Source organism: Leuciscus leuciscus (genome assembly GCF_965113295.1).
Source record: "Leuciscus leuciscus genome assembly, chromosome: 3".
Classification (NCBI taxonomy): Eukaryota; Metazoa; Chordata; class Actinopteri; order Cypriniformes; family Leuciscidae; genus Leuciscus; species Leuciscus leuciscus.
This window is the reverse complement of record NC_138727.1, coordinates 33,160,464-33,172,336: the sequence shown is the minus strand read 5'-3', so window position 1 is coordinate 33,172,336 and position 11,873 is coordinate 33,160,464. Positions and strand designations below refer to the sequence as shown.

The 11,873-nt window shown below is 44.7% G+C and overlaps 1 long non-coding RNA gene across 3 annotated transcripts; it reads left to right on the top strand.

Moving 5' to 3' along the window:
* Positions 1-794: 794 nt before the first annotated feature.
* Positions 795-10,690, top strand: LOC309495059. 3 transcript variants are annotated; one of them, XR_014204531.1, is made up of 4 exons: positions 7,500-7,664; positions 7,823-7,836; positions 9,095-9,813; positions 9,907-10,690. It is a non-coding gene; the product is annotated as an uncharacterized lncRNA (long non-coding RNA). The 3 variants fall into 3 exon arrangements; XR_014204530.1 differs by lacking the exons at positions 7,500-7,664; positions 7,823-7,836 and adding an exon at positions 795-805; XR_014204532.1 differs by lacking the exons at positions 7,500-7,664; positions 7,823-7,836 and having other exon boundaries at positions 8,499-9,813; positions 9,907-10,037; positions 10,335-10,690.
* Positions 10,691-11,873: the final 1,183 nt, after the last annotated feature.

The following is an 11,873-nucleotide window of genomic DNA, read 5'->3' as shown; positions in this document are numbered from 1 at the left end:
TTTAAAAAATTTCAGTACCGAAGTACCGGTACTTTTGACAACACCAGGATATGCCGTGAAATCAGCTGTGTGTGTTCACCATGGAAACAGTAACTTCACTGCGCAGCAACACGGTATTTTTTGTGTTAGGTAAAACATAACAAGAAATAATAATGGATGTTACTGTACTCATGCTTTGTTTCACTAGGGCTTTTTGCATTTACTGTACAAACGACTACCATTTTTCTCCAAAACGACACACATTTGAGATAAGATGTTTTGTCACATAAAGGATGCCTTGAATGTCATGAAAATGATAATAACTCATTTTTGACCAAAAATGCAGTTACTGCCTTTTTGCTTTGTAGGGCAGTATACATATACATACATATATATACATATATACATATATATACATATATACATATATATATATATATATATATATATATATATATATATATATATATATATATATATATATATACCCTCTGAATACCACTGAAACAAAACAAACTAACCCTGGAGCAGAACGAAGTTATGTTCAGAGACTAAGTTGCTATGGCTACTTACCCTGACACCATTGTCAAAATGATCCACAGATCCGTGAAAACTACTAAAAACCCTGTATTCTGCTGCCAGGGAATTAGATGGTGATGAAACACTATAGACTGAACACGTAATATGCATGTGCATGACGTCATCGTCTTCAGAGATTCGCGTTTTTGTTGTTTACACAGAGACCGTTTTCAAAAACTTGCACTTTAAAACCTGTTTTCAAAAGTTAGCATTTTCAGGTAATGAACAACAATTTTCAGGCAATGCCGTTTTCGTGTAAACGTACGGCCAAAACGCATAAAAAGTGTTGTGTAAACAGCCCCTTTATCTGATTGTGTTTTCAGTTCTCTTTGTCGGTTGTCATTAATGCTTATGTTGAGTTTGGTGATGTTTTCATTCTATTAAATAAGTATTGTTTTCAGAGCTGTAAAAAGTACTCAAAAATGTTACTCAAGTGAAAGTACAAGTACTGAGGGAAAATTTTACTCAATTAAAAGTAAAAGTAACTGGCCAGAATCGTACTTGAGTAAAAGTAAAAAAGTACCACATTAAAATTGTACTTGAGTATTAAAAGAGTAAAAGTAAAAGCAAGAATGAAAACTAGAGATTCTTGTTTAAGCTTTTAATCTCTAAAAACATGAAGTGAATGAATCACATACAAGGTTTTATCCTGCTTTAGAAACGTTTGTATTTAATTGTATTTAATATCAAACTATAAGACTACTATCTAATGCCAGTATGCAACATGCTTTAAACAATCCACTAAACATACTTTTACCACTAAAAGAAAATAATTCGCTACGGTGCGGCCACGAGTTCACAGCTGAATCACGTTCTTCTTCCATTTTCTTATAATTTCTCTAATTTCCAGGTCAAGGTGCTGTGCATTGAGAGCCTAAGTCCCTCCCTTCCGCTTCCGGCTCATGGGACCGTATTTCGAAAAAAATATGTATGGTAGTCAATGGCGAGAGACAACTTTTATCTTTTTATTCCGTCTGAACTGTGCCCTGAATTACACATATGATGTTTGTCAATTTAAAAGATAATTATGAAAGTCAAGAAAGTCGCAGTTTGTCATAAAACAGAAGAGTAACATTTAGTTTTATGTGAAAATCGCTCAATGAACTACATCTCTCGTCTCGCACTATGTACGTCACCATCCGTTGCTCATATGCGTGCAGTCTGGTACAAAACACTCAGGCATGACGGCGTAACGTTACGATAACGTAAGACTATAGAAAAAATGACAGACGTTAGCTTCAGTAAAGTTAGCTTCATTCATTGAGAGAAAAGGTATGACGTCACATGTGCGACTTTTGGGTTTGTAGTCTTTGTAATTACGTATTTTCACAGTCTTATACCTCAACAGTTTTACATCAAACTGCGACTTTCTTGACTTTAAAATGTATCTTTTAAATTGACAAACATCATTATGTGTAATTCAGGGCACAATTCAAACGAGATCAAAATATTTGTTGTCTCTCGCCATTGACTACCATAAAATATTTTTCCGAAATAAATAAGGTCCCATGGTGGTCCACCGGAAGGGGAGGGACTTAGGCTCTCTTATGCGACATGAAGTCCCTTCCAAAGGACCAATGAACATGTCTGACCAATTTCATGGAATGTGAAAACGAATCTCATTGGCAGAATAAATGACATTTAAATTAAACTGGGCATGAGCACAATTCAATTGGTTTGGTAATAGCAAGGGAAAATAGAATGAAGTGATCTCCAAAAAATAAGTACTTTTTGACTATAAATAAAATTGTGAGGAGTAAAAAGTACTTTTTTTTCTAAATTGTACTCAAGTAAAGTAAAAATCCCCAAAAATAATACTTAAGTACAGTAATCAAGTAAAATTACTCAAGTATTTTACACCTCTGATTGTTTTACCTTAATTTCATCGTCAGTGTTCCTGTTTGACACAACGCTTAGCTACAACGTGTTGCAGTAAGCTATTTCTGAGATACACTGTTGATATTTGAAAACAACCCAAAAACAACATACCCCTCCATTCATTGCTTCACCCTCAAAATGTATGATCACGCAATGCAATAATGGATGTCTCTTTATCATAGCTAAAGCGAAGAAAAATAATACTTCACAAAAAATAAAGAAAAGATGACAAACAACTGACAAGGAAGAACAAAACATTAAAAAGAGTATACAAGCAAGAGTTCGTTGTTAGTCTCCAGCAGCAGACCTGCTCCAGAAAACCAATCATAGAGGTCACGTTAGACTTTTGTGTTCCCCCCGTCATTTTGATGGACAGGGTAGTAAAAATTCTGTCATAATCTCTTATTATTCGTCATTTTAATGATCATATTTCAATGATATTGAAATTAAAATTAAACATTTAATAGCTTATGTTTTTGTTCACATTTTCATTTTTATTCATAAACTTACAGGACAAGCATATGCATTTATTTGTTTATGAAGAGAAAGTTGAACAGAGACTTTGCGTCAGTTCTCTTACGAGAGGTCTCTCGTACTGCGTAAGATATCTTACGCTAGGGGAAAATCCTTTTTCCGCGAGATATTGAAGCCAAAAATTATCCTTAATTTTTAATAATGCAAAACGCGTTGCGGCAGCATGCAGACATAGGCGAGGCAGCTCGCGCACCTATTGGCTGCTCTGCGGCAACTGCAGCAGCCTATCGAGCGAGGCCTGGCGTGACGCCAGACCCAATCAGGGTGCTTCGCGCCCGCTGCGTCACGTCCCGCCGAAACGGGCGTGGTCTAGGCCTATAAATACCGCTCGCAGGCAGCTATTATCTGATTTTTCATCCTTCAAGCGAAGCATACGCATCGCTGGAGCTGGAGAAGAAGGCGCGCCGTCTGAGAGAGAGCACCTTCAGCGGGACGAGTCACTGAAGTCGCTGGCCGCGCCGCCTTCCTGCCTTCCTGCTGCGCTTTCCGGCGCTTATATCCTTTTCACTACTCTGTACTCTGTGTGTGTGTGTGTCGCCGCCGCGACACACATTCTAAAAGAGCTAGCGTCTTTTTCAAGATGCCTTCCTGTGGCTCGTGCAGAGCCACACTCAGCGACGGGGACTGCCACGTGGTTTGCGTTTCCTGCCTGGGTGAGGAACATGCAGTTCTCGCGCTTGCTGACGGCGGCTGCCCTCACTGCGAGCTGATGACTATGGCGACTCTGAGGACTCGCCTGGCCTTCTTCACTGAGACTGCTCCCTCGCCCGCCGCGGCATCGCGCCGTAAGAAGCGCCGTGCCCAGCGGGTCCCGGAACCTTCCCCCAGCCGCCAAAGCTCGCCGGTTCGCCCGCTTGCTTCTCCGGCTTCGTCAGCCTCTCTTCCTGACGGACAGCGGCCGCCGTCTGCCGCCGCTTCCGTCGACATCGCTGACGAGGAAGCCCTGCTGGGAGAGGATGATTCCTGCTCTATCCTGGCGTCAGGCAGTGAGGATTGGGCGGGCTCTGAGGACCCCGCGCCCCCTGCCCACACACCGTCAGGCAAGAGAGCGTCCATCGAGACGGAGCTCATGCGAGTACTCGCACAGGCCTCGAGTGGTCTTCGCCCGAGCAGCCCGCTCACAACCGGCTCACAACCGGCTGGATGGCTTTTTCCTGCCTGGGGAGCGCGCTTCGCCTGCGTCCAGTCATGGAACGCCCCCTATTCAGCTAGAGTGCGTCCTGCTGTCTTTTTGGCATTCTCTGCAATTGACGATGCCAAGAACAGGGGATACCTTTCGCTGCCGCCGGTTGAAGAGGCGATAGCGGCCCACTTATGTCCGCCCTCCGCTGGACGGCGTGCTAAGCTGGCCCTACCCTCTAAAGCTTGCCGCACGACGTCAAGCCTGCTCCGCCGCGCTTTCGCCGCCGCCGGGCAAGCTGCATCAGCGCTGCACACCATGGCCACGTTACAGATCTTCCAGGCCGATCTCCTCCGTAAGCTGGACGAGGAAGGACCTGACGCGATCTGCGTGCCGGACTTAAGGAGTGCCACGGACCTCGCTCTCCGTGCTACTAAGTCTGCAGCGCAGGCCATTGGACGGAATATGGCCTCTCTCACTGTGACCGAGAGACACCTCTGGCTGACGCTCTCAGAAATGGCCGAGTCCGAGCGCACCGCGTTCCTCGACGCCCCGCTTTCCACCACGGGCCTCTTTGGATCCTCCGTCAAGGATTTTGCGGAGAGATTCGCAGAGGTACAGAAAGCGTCACAGGCTATGAAGCACTTCCTCCCGAAGCGCTCCAGCTCTGCAGCAGGCCGTGCGAAACCATCTGCAGAGAGCTCACAGCCCCAGCCACCGTCCACTGCCGCCACTTCGCAGCGCCGCCAGGCCCGAAGCGCGAGACCGCGCTCCCGCTCATCCGGTCGCCGCCCCGCCGTGCGTGGTCCGCGACCTAGGATTGCGGTAAAGCCCGAGGCCCCGAAGTCGTCCTAGCACGCCTAGGAAAACGACGGTGTTCCAGTCCCGCTGCGGCCGGACTCACACCAAAGCTATTCGCTCGTCCAGTTCCAGCAAATGTGACTGTTCCAGTGTTTTCTGCAGCCAACAAGCCGGTTCTGTCACCCGCTTGCCTGCACACAAATGCCGTTTTCACGGCTACCCAGATAAATCCCCAAAAGAGTGTATTTTCTGATGTCCCGGCCACGGCCGATGGTGTCTCATGTGTAGTAAGAATGCCCATTGCCCAGTGCCCATCTCTACACACAAGCACAGCCTGTCACACAGGGCTCGCGCACTTAAAACCGACTCAGATCGGTTGCGCTTCAAACATGGTGAATGTGCCCACTACTCAGTGCCCACTAACGCCACGTTATGCATGTCTCACGGTTTCTGTAAAAACGAAACCAGCGTGCATTCGCTTCACTCAAGCGAACAATGCTTTCGGTGTGATAAGTGTGCCCGCTGTCCCGCGCCCACATCCACACATAGACATGACAGTTCCTACAGGAACCGCCCAGCCCTCCCCCTCGCGGTTGACCGCCGCAGAGGAGTCGAGCGCGGGCAATCTGCCCGCTGTTATCAGCGCGCCCCATGCCTCAAATGTCACGAGCACGACGCTTGTGTTGCAGCACGCCGAAGCTTCTCCATCGCTGAGCGAATGGAGCGCGCTTCGTATTCAACCCCTAGCTATTCATGCAGACGCATGGGCAAAGCTGCCCGGGGTTTCGAAGTGGGTGCTGGACATTATAAAAAGAGGCTATTCGCTACAGTTTCGCCGGCGCCCTCGCTTCGAGACCACGGTAAAAGCAGAAGTAGCACATTTACTTCGAGCCGGAGTGGCGAAACTATTGAACAAAGGGGCCATAGAGCCTCTCTCTCAAGTTCAGAGCGAAGGAGGGCTATACAGCAGATACTTCCTGGTACCGAAAAAAGACGGGGGTCTCAGACCCATACTAGATCTAAGGCAACTGAACAGAGTGCTTGTGAAGCGACGGTTCAGGATGCTCACGACCAGACAAATCCTTGCGCAGGTTCGCCAAGGAGATTGGTTTGTGTCAATAGATCTGAAAGACGCGTATTTTCAAATACAGATAGCGTCACGTCACAGGCGATATTTGAGATTCGCCTTCGAGGGCCAGGCATATCAGTACACAGTCCTGCCGTTCGGCTTATCCCTGGCACCCCGTACATTTACGAAGTGCATGGATGCGGCGCTCGCACCCCTCAGAACGAGAGGCATGCGAGTACTGAACTATTTGGACGATTGGCTGATTCTAGCGCAATCGCGCTCAGTGCTCATAGAACACACGACCGTTTTACTCGATCACCTCGAGAATTTGGGTCTCAGTGTCAATTGGGCGAAGAGCTCTCTGTCACCCAGTCAGAAGATATCTTTCCTGGGCACAGAGTTGGACTCGCTGTCCATGATAGCGCGACTAATGCCACAGCGCGCGGTAGACATTCAACGCACAGCGAACTCGTTCCGCTGCGCCGCGTCTGTCCCGCTCAAGAAATTTCAGAAGATGCTGGGTCTCATGGCCTCAGCATCATCAGTACTCCAGCTGGGCCTGCTCCGCATGCGCCCGCTGCAGTTTTGGCTGAAAGCGCGAGTCCCACGCCAAGCGGGGGCATCCGGTTTGATTCGCCTCAAGGTCAATCAGAAGTGCGTCACAGCTCTGAAACCTTGGAGAGCAAACGACTGGTACCAGTCAGGTGTAAGCCTGGGGACTTCCTCGAGGGTGAAAGTGGTGTCCACGGACGCGTCCACCTCGGGATGGGGAGTGCTGCTCGAGGGCAGACCGTTCTTCGGCCAGTGGTCGGAACGGGAGAGGCTCCTGCACATAAACTGCCTCGAAATGCTGGCAGTAGACAACGCGCTGACGCGTTTTTGTCCCCAAATAAAAGGACGCCACGTCCTTGTCCGCTCGGACAACGTGTCTGTGGTGTCCTACATAAATCGCCAGGGCGGCCTCAGGTCCAGGAACCTGTACAGGCTAGCAGAACGCCTCCTGGTATGGGCTCAGCGCAACCTGCGCTCGCTCAGAGCAGCGCACGTGCCTGGGATCCTGAATATAGGACCATACAGACTGTCCAGGAACAATGTTCCGGCAGGCGAATGGTCTTTACACCCACAGACAGTCCAACTGCTGTGGAAGAAATTCGGCAGAGCGGAAGTAGACCTGTTCGCGTCTCAAGAAAACGCTCACTGTCCGGAATTTTTCTCCAAGAGCAGGGACGCGCTGGCTCATGTGTGGCCCCGCCGCCCGCTTTATGCTTTTCCCCCTTTATGCTCTCCTGCCTCAGGTGATAGAACGGATCAGGGAAGAAGGATGCTCAGTACTGCTGGTGGCACCGTTCTGGGAAAACCAACCTTGGTTCCCAGTCGTGATGCAGTTAGCAAGCACTGCCCCGTGGCCAGTACCAGTGAGGAGAGACCTCCTCTCTCAGGCCCACGGCTCAATCTGGCATCCTCACCCGGAATTGTGGTCCCTTCATGTCTGGGCCATCAACGGGTACATGTTGGACTCCTAAAGGAGCATTAACCCTTTCGCACGTACGTTCTAAAATAGTCAGACTGGCAGCCTGGCGTGAGTTTTTTTCTGCGACCGTTATTTTGCAATCAATCGCGTTCTAATTTCCATGGAGACGCATGAACCTTGTCACGTGACATTCCGCAGTCACAATGGCGCACACGATGGATAACCGTCTGCAGGTGAGTAGTTTGAATGTTTCGCTTTATTTTTTATTCAAAACCTCTTAAATTATTTGTTTGCGTGTACCGAATATGGCTGATATGGTTATGTTTATGTTTCCCCCCCCACTGCTTTGAATTTCGCTTGCACATGGTACTTTGCATCTCCCTCACAACAGCCGCGTGACAATCGGTGAGTAACGTTAGGCTATATTGGAGTTTTTAATTGTATTCTGAAGCATCTAGAGTTATTTACAAGCATGCAATAAATATGAATAAAGAACGTAAAACGGACAGTGCTCAATAATGTGGTCGTTCACGTCATTACGGTTTGTTTGTCAGTCAACGCGCTGTTTTGCACATTGCAAATAAATATGTTCAGTAATCCGTGCATTCAGGAGGTAAAGTCGGGGTTCAGTTGAATTGATACGTTAGTAACATGAATACCAAAGCACATATTTGACGGTAAACCCTTTACATCGATTTTCTTGTTTGTTTTAGTTAATATTGTTACTTAGTTTTATATCTCTCAATAGCAAAGCAGAGAAAAGCTACATGGTATGACATTGTTAAATTATATTTTCCTATATACAAAACATTTGAGCAAGCTGTGTGACCATATATGTATATATATATATATATTATTTTATTATTATTATTATTATTAGCTTGCTCAAATGTTTGTTGGAAATATAATTTAAAGGGATAGTTCACTTTAAAAATGAAAATTCTGTTATCATATACTCACCCTCAAGTTGTTTCAAACCTGCATGAATTTCTTTCTTCTGCATGTCAGTAACCAAAGAGTTAACTGGAGCCATTGACTTCCATTGTAGCCAAAAATATATACTATGGAAGTCAATGGCTCCAGTTAACTGTCTGGTTATTGACATTCTTCAAAATATCTTCTTTTGTGTTCAGCAGAAGAAAGAAATTCATACAGGTTTGAAACAACTTGAGGGTGAGTATATGATAACAGAATTTTCATTTTAAAGTGAACTATCCCTTTAACGATGTCATACCATGTAGCTTTTCTCTGCTTTGCTAGTGAAAGATATGTATAGTATAAGTATTATTCATACAATTCAAACGTATGACATTTGTTAAAAAGAAATCACAAAATGTACACATTTCATGTATGTTTTACTAAATCTATTTTAATGTAAGTTCAATTTTTTTGTTTAATACAATACGTTTATACTTACTAATATAATTACAAAACAGATAACAAATATATTTACAATGAATAACAATCAAAACAGTATCATCATAAACAAACAAACAAAAAATCTATAAATGTGCTCTGACTTTTGATAAAAAAAAAACATTTTTAAACAAACTATTATACATACCTTAATACTTAATATAATTACAATAAATAATAATTAAAATAATATCATCATAAATTAATTAATATACTCTGACTTTTTACATGCTTAATAATTCTTCAGTGTGTGGTACTCCTCAAAACATGGGACAGCACACAAGGGAGTGTTGCATGGCACACACATGTGCTTGGTGAGGCGCCTCTGCTTGCCCTTGCGTGTGCTGGAGAGGCAGACCTTGCAGTGACGCCTGGTCTTGCTGCCCTGGGAAGTGGTCTGAGGGACTTCAGATGGGAAATGCCTAGCTGTAAGGCGCAGAGGAGTGTCCAAGGCAGGACGCCCTCCTTTAGCTGGACACCGCAATGTGCTGTACTCCTCCAGCAGCCCTCTCATCAGGTTCGTTCTGAATTGTAGGGAGGTGATTTCCTTTCCTACTCATAGTAGAGCACATCAATAGGGAGTGAGGAGAATAGAATAGTATGTGACAGTGTGGTCTGTTTATTATTGTGAATTTGTTAACACTTTAGATTACATTAATTAAAAATGTTATCACATTTTATCTTGTTTATATTTATTATTAGATGATTTGTATCCATTTCTCACCAGTAATTTGCCGATAGACGATGTGGCTGTTGAGTAAAACAGTGTCAAGTACATGAAAAAAGATTTTCTTGTACCACTTGGTAGACTTTCTGGCGCATTCATGAAAACCAGTCATCATATCAGCTTTGTCAACTGCCCCCATCTTTTTGTTGTACTCGAGCACACAGACTGGCTTCATCCTTGGCTGCCCAGTGACGTGATCCAGCTTCCCTGTTGCTGCCATACCAGTTGGGTGGACTGTGGTAAGGACATGGACATCCCTCTTGTCATGCCATTTTACTGCCAGCTGTGACCCATTCTCTTCGAATTCCACCTCACCTTTTTTCATCTTACAGGTGAACTTTGGCATCCCTTTCCTGTTTGCGCGCACAGTCCCACAAGCTCCAGTGCCAAGTGACAAGAGGTGCTGGAAAAGTGTGGGACTACTGTACCAGTTGTCCACATAAAGAACATGACATTTTCTTAGGTAAGGTGCTAGAAGTGTCATCACAACGGACCCAGAAATCCCAAGTCCTGGGTAATGTTGGATGTCAGTGGTAGATCCGGTGTAAATGATCATGTCCTCCACATAACCAGTTAGCACATCACACAAAACAAAAAACTTGACCCCAAATCTGTGCCGTTTGGAAGGAATGAACTGACGAAATGCCAGCCTGCCTTTCCACTTCATCAGCGACTCATCCACACACAGATCCCTGTATGGCACAAAAATGCGACGAAAGGAGGAGGTGAGAGCAGTGAAAATGTTTCTGATTTTTTTCAGCGGGTCGTTGGAAACTGCTGTCGCATTGTTTGCGAAGTGAAGACAGCGGAGGAGCAGAAGGAAGCGATCCTGTGAGAACAAAGACCTAAAAAATGGGGTCAAGAGCATGGGGTCTGTGCTCCAGTAATCACGAAGTGATGGTTTTTTTATCACCCCCATTAGGAGAACTGACACTAAAAATGTGTACATTTCAGGGATATTTGTTGGAACCCATTTAACCAGCTTTCCTTTTATTTCCCTTTCTTGTAAGTCAGAGGCATAGCGGTTTGTTTCCTCCACAATTTCTCCCATGACATCTTCTGTGAGGAACATTTTAAAACAGTTGACCTCACTGGGTGATTCTGGTGGATTTTGCACACCACAAGAGCTGGTTGTCAAAATTGCCTGGGCCAGGAGGATTAAAAAGGTTGGTTGCCTTCCATAACAATGAGTTTACCTCTTCTGCCTCATTTAGGACTGGTGTCGTCTCTTCATCTGCAATGTTGTCTAGAGCTTCCAGATTTGGGGGAAGATCTTCATCACTGTCACTCTCTGCCTCGCTGTCAAAAATCTCCTCATCAGAATAAAAAAAAATTTCCTCAATTTCCTCATTTGTCAGTTTTCTTCTTTTATATAAATTTTCTGTCATTTTCTCTGAAGTTGGTGAGCTTGATTAAAGTTGTGTCTTTAAATTAGAACAAATGCGAGTGTGAGGTAACGGTGACGTCAGCTCTACATCACTTGTCAGCGGGAAAAAAAAACTTGCAATGCATGACAGTTAAAATCTTTTTTATTTTTTTATACAAAATATTTACAAACTTGTAGTTATTAACATCGTTAACAATATGTAAGGGAACTCCTAATGTGGTTTTAATACTTGGAGAAAAAAAGATCATGTTGATCGGTAAGTTATCACGGGCTATGGGCGCCGCCATTATTTGTTTACAATACTGATGGAGAGTCGGACTCGGAGCCTGCTGGATTTACAACATGCAAGATCATCCATGTCTCCCGAAATATGTGACAGTAACCCCCGCTTCACTGCATCTCACGCGCTGCTCCTTCTCCTGGTGTGAATGCACTCATTTAACATGCACGCACGCTGAAAAAAATACGCGCTGCTCACGAGTCTGACACTTGCTGTGTGAAACGGCCGTTTTATCTACAAGGTGTGTTTGACTCGAATAAATATTAATGTTACATCATGTTTAAAAGGTTATTTTGCTGTTATAAATATTAGTGTGCAATAATAAACTATATATTTGTTATTGTGTAATGTAATTTAAAGTGAATGAAACCTAAAATAAACATTAAAATACACTGAACAGTTGTGATAATGATGAGAGCTGAGAACGTCCGTCTCTGGCTGAGTGCCAGTCAAAGCGGGAAAGCAGTGAAAGCAAAAGTTTGAAATTTTGAATTTAGCAGTTGATCACGTCATTCACTGAACGTTCTAATCACACCGGTGTGATCGTACGCTCCAGGGACCAGCCTAGACTGATCACACCGGTGTGATCGTACGTGTCAAAGGGTTAAACACAATCACGCAGGCTAGAGCTC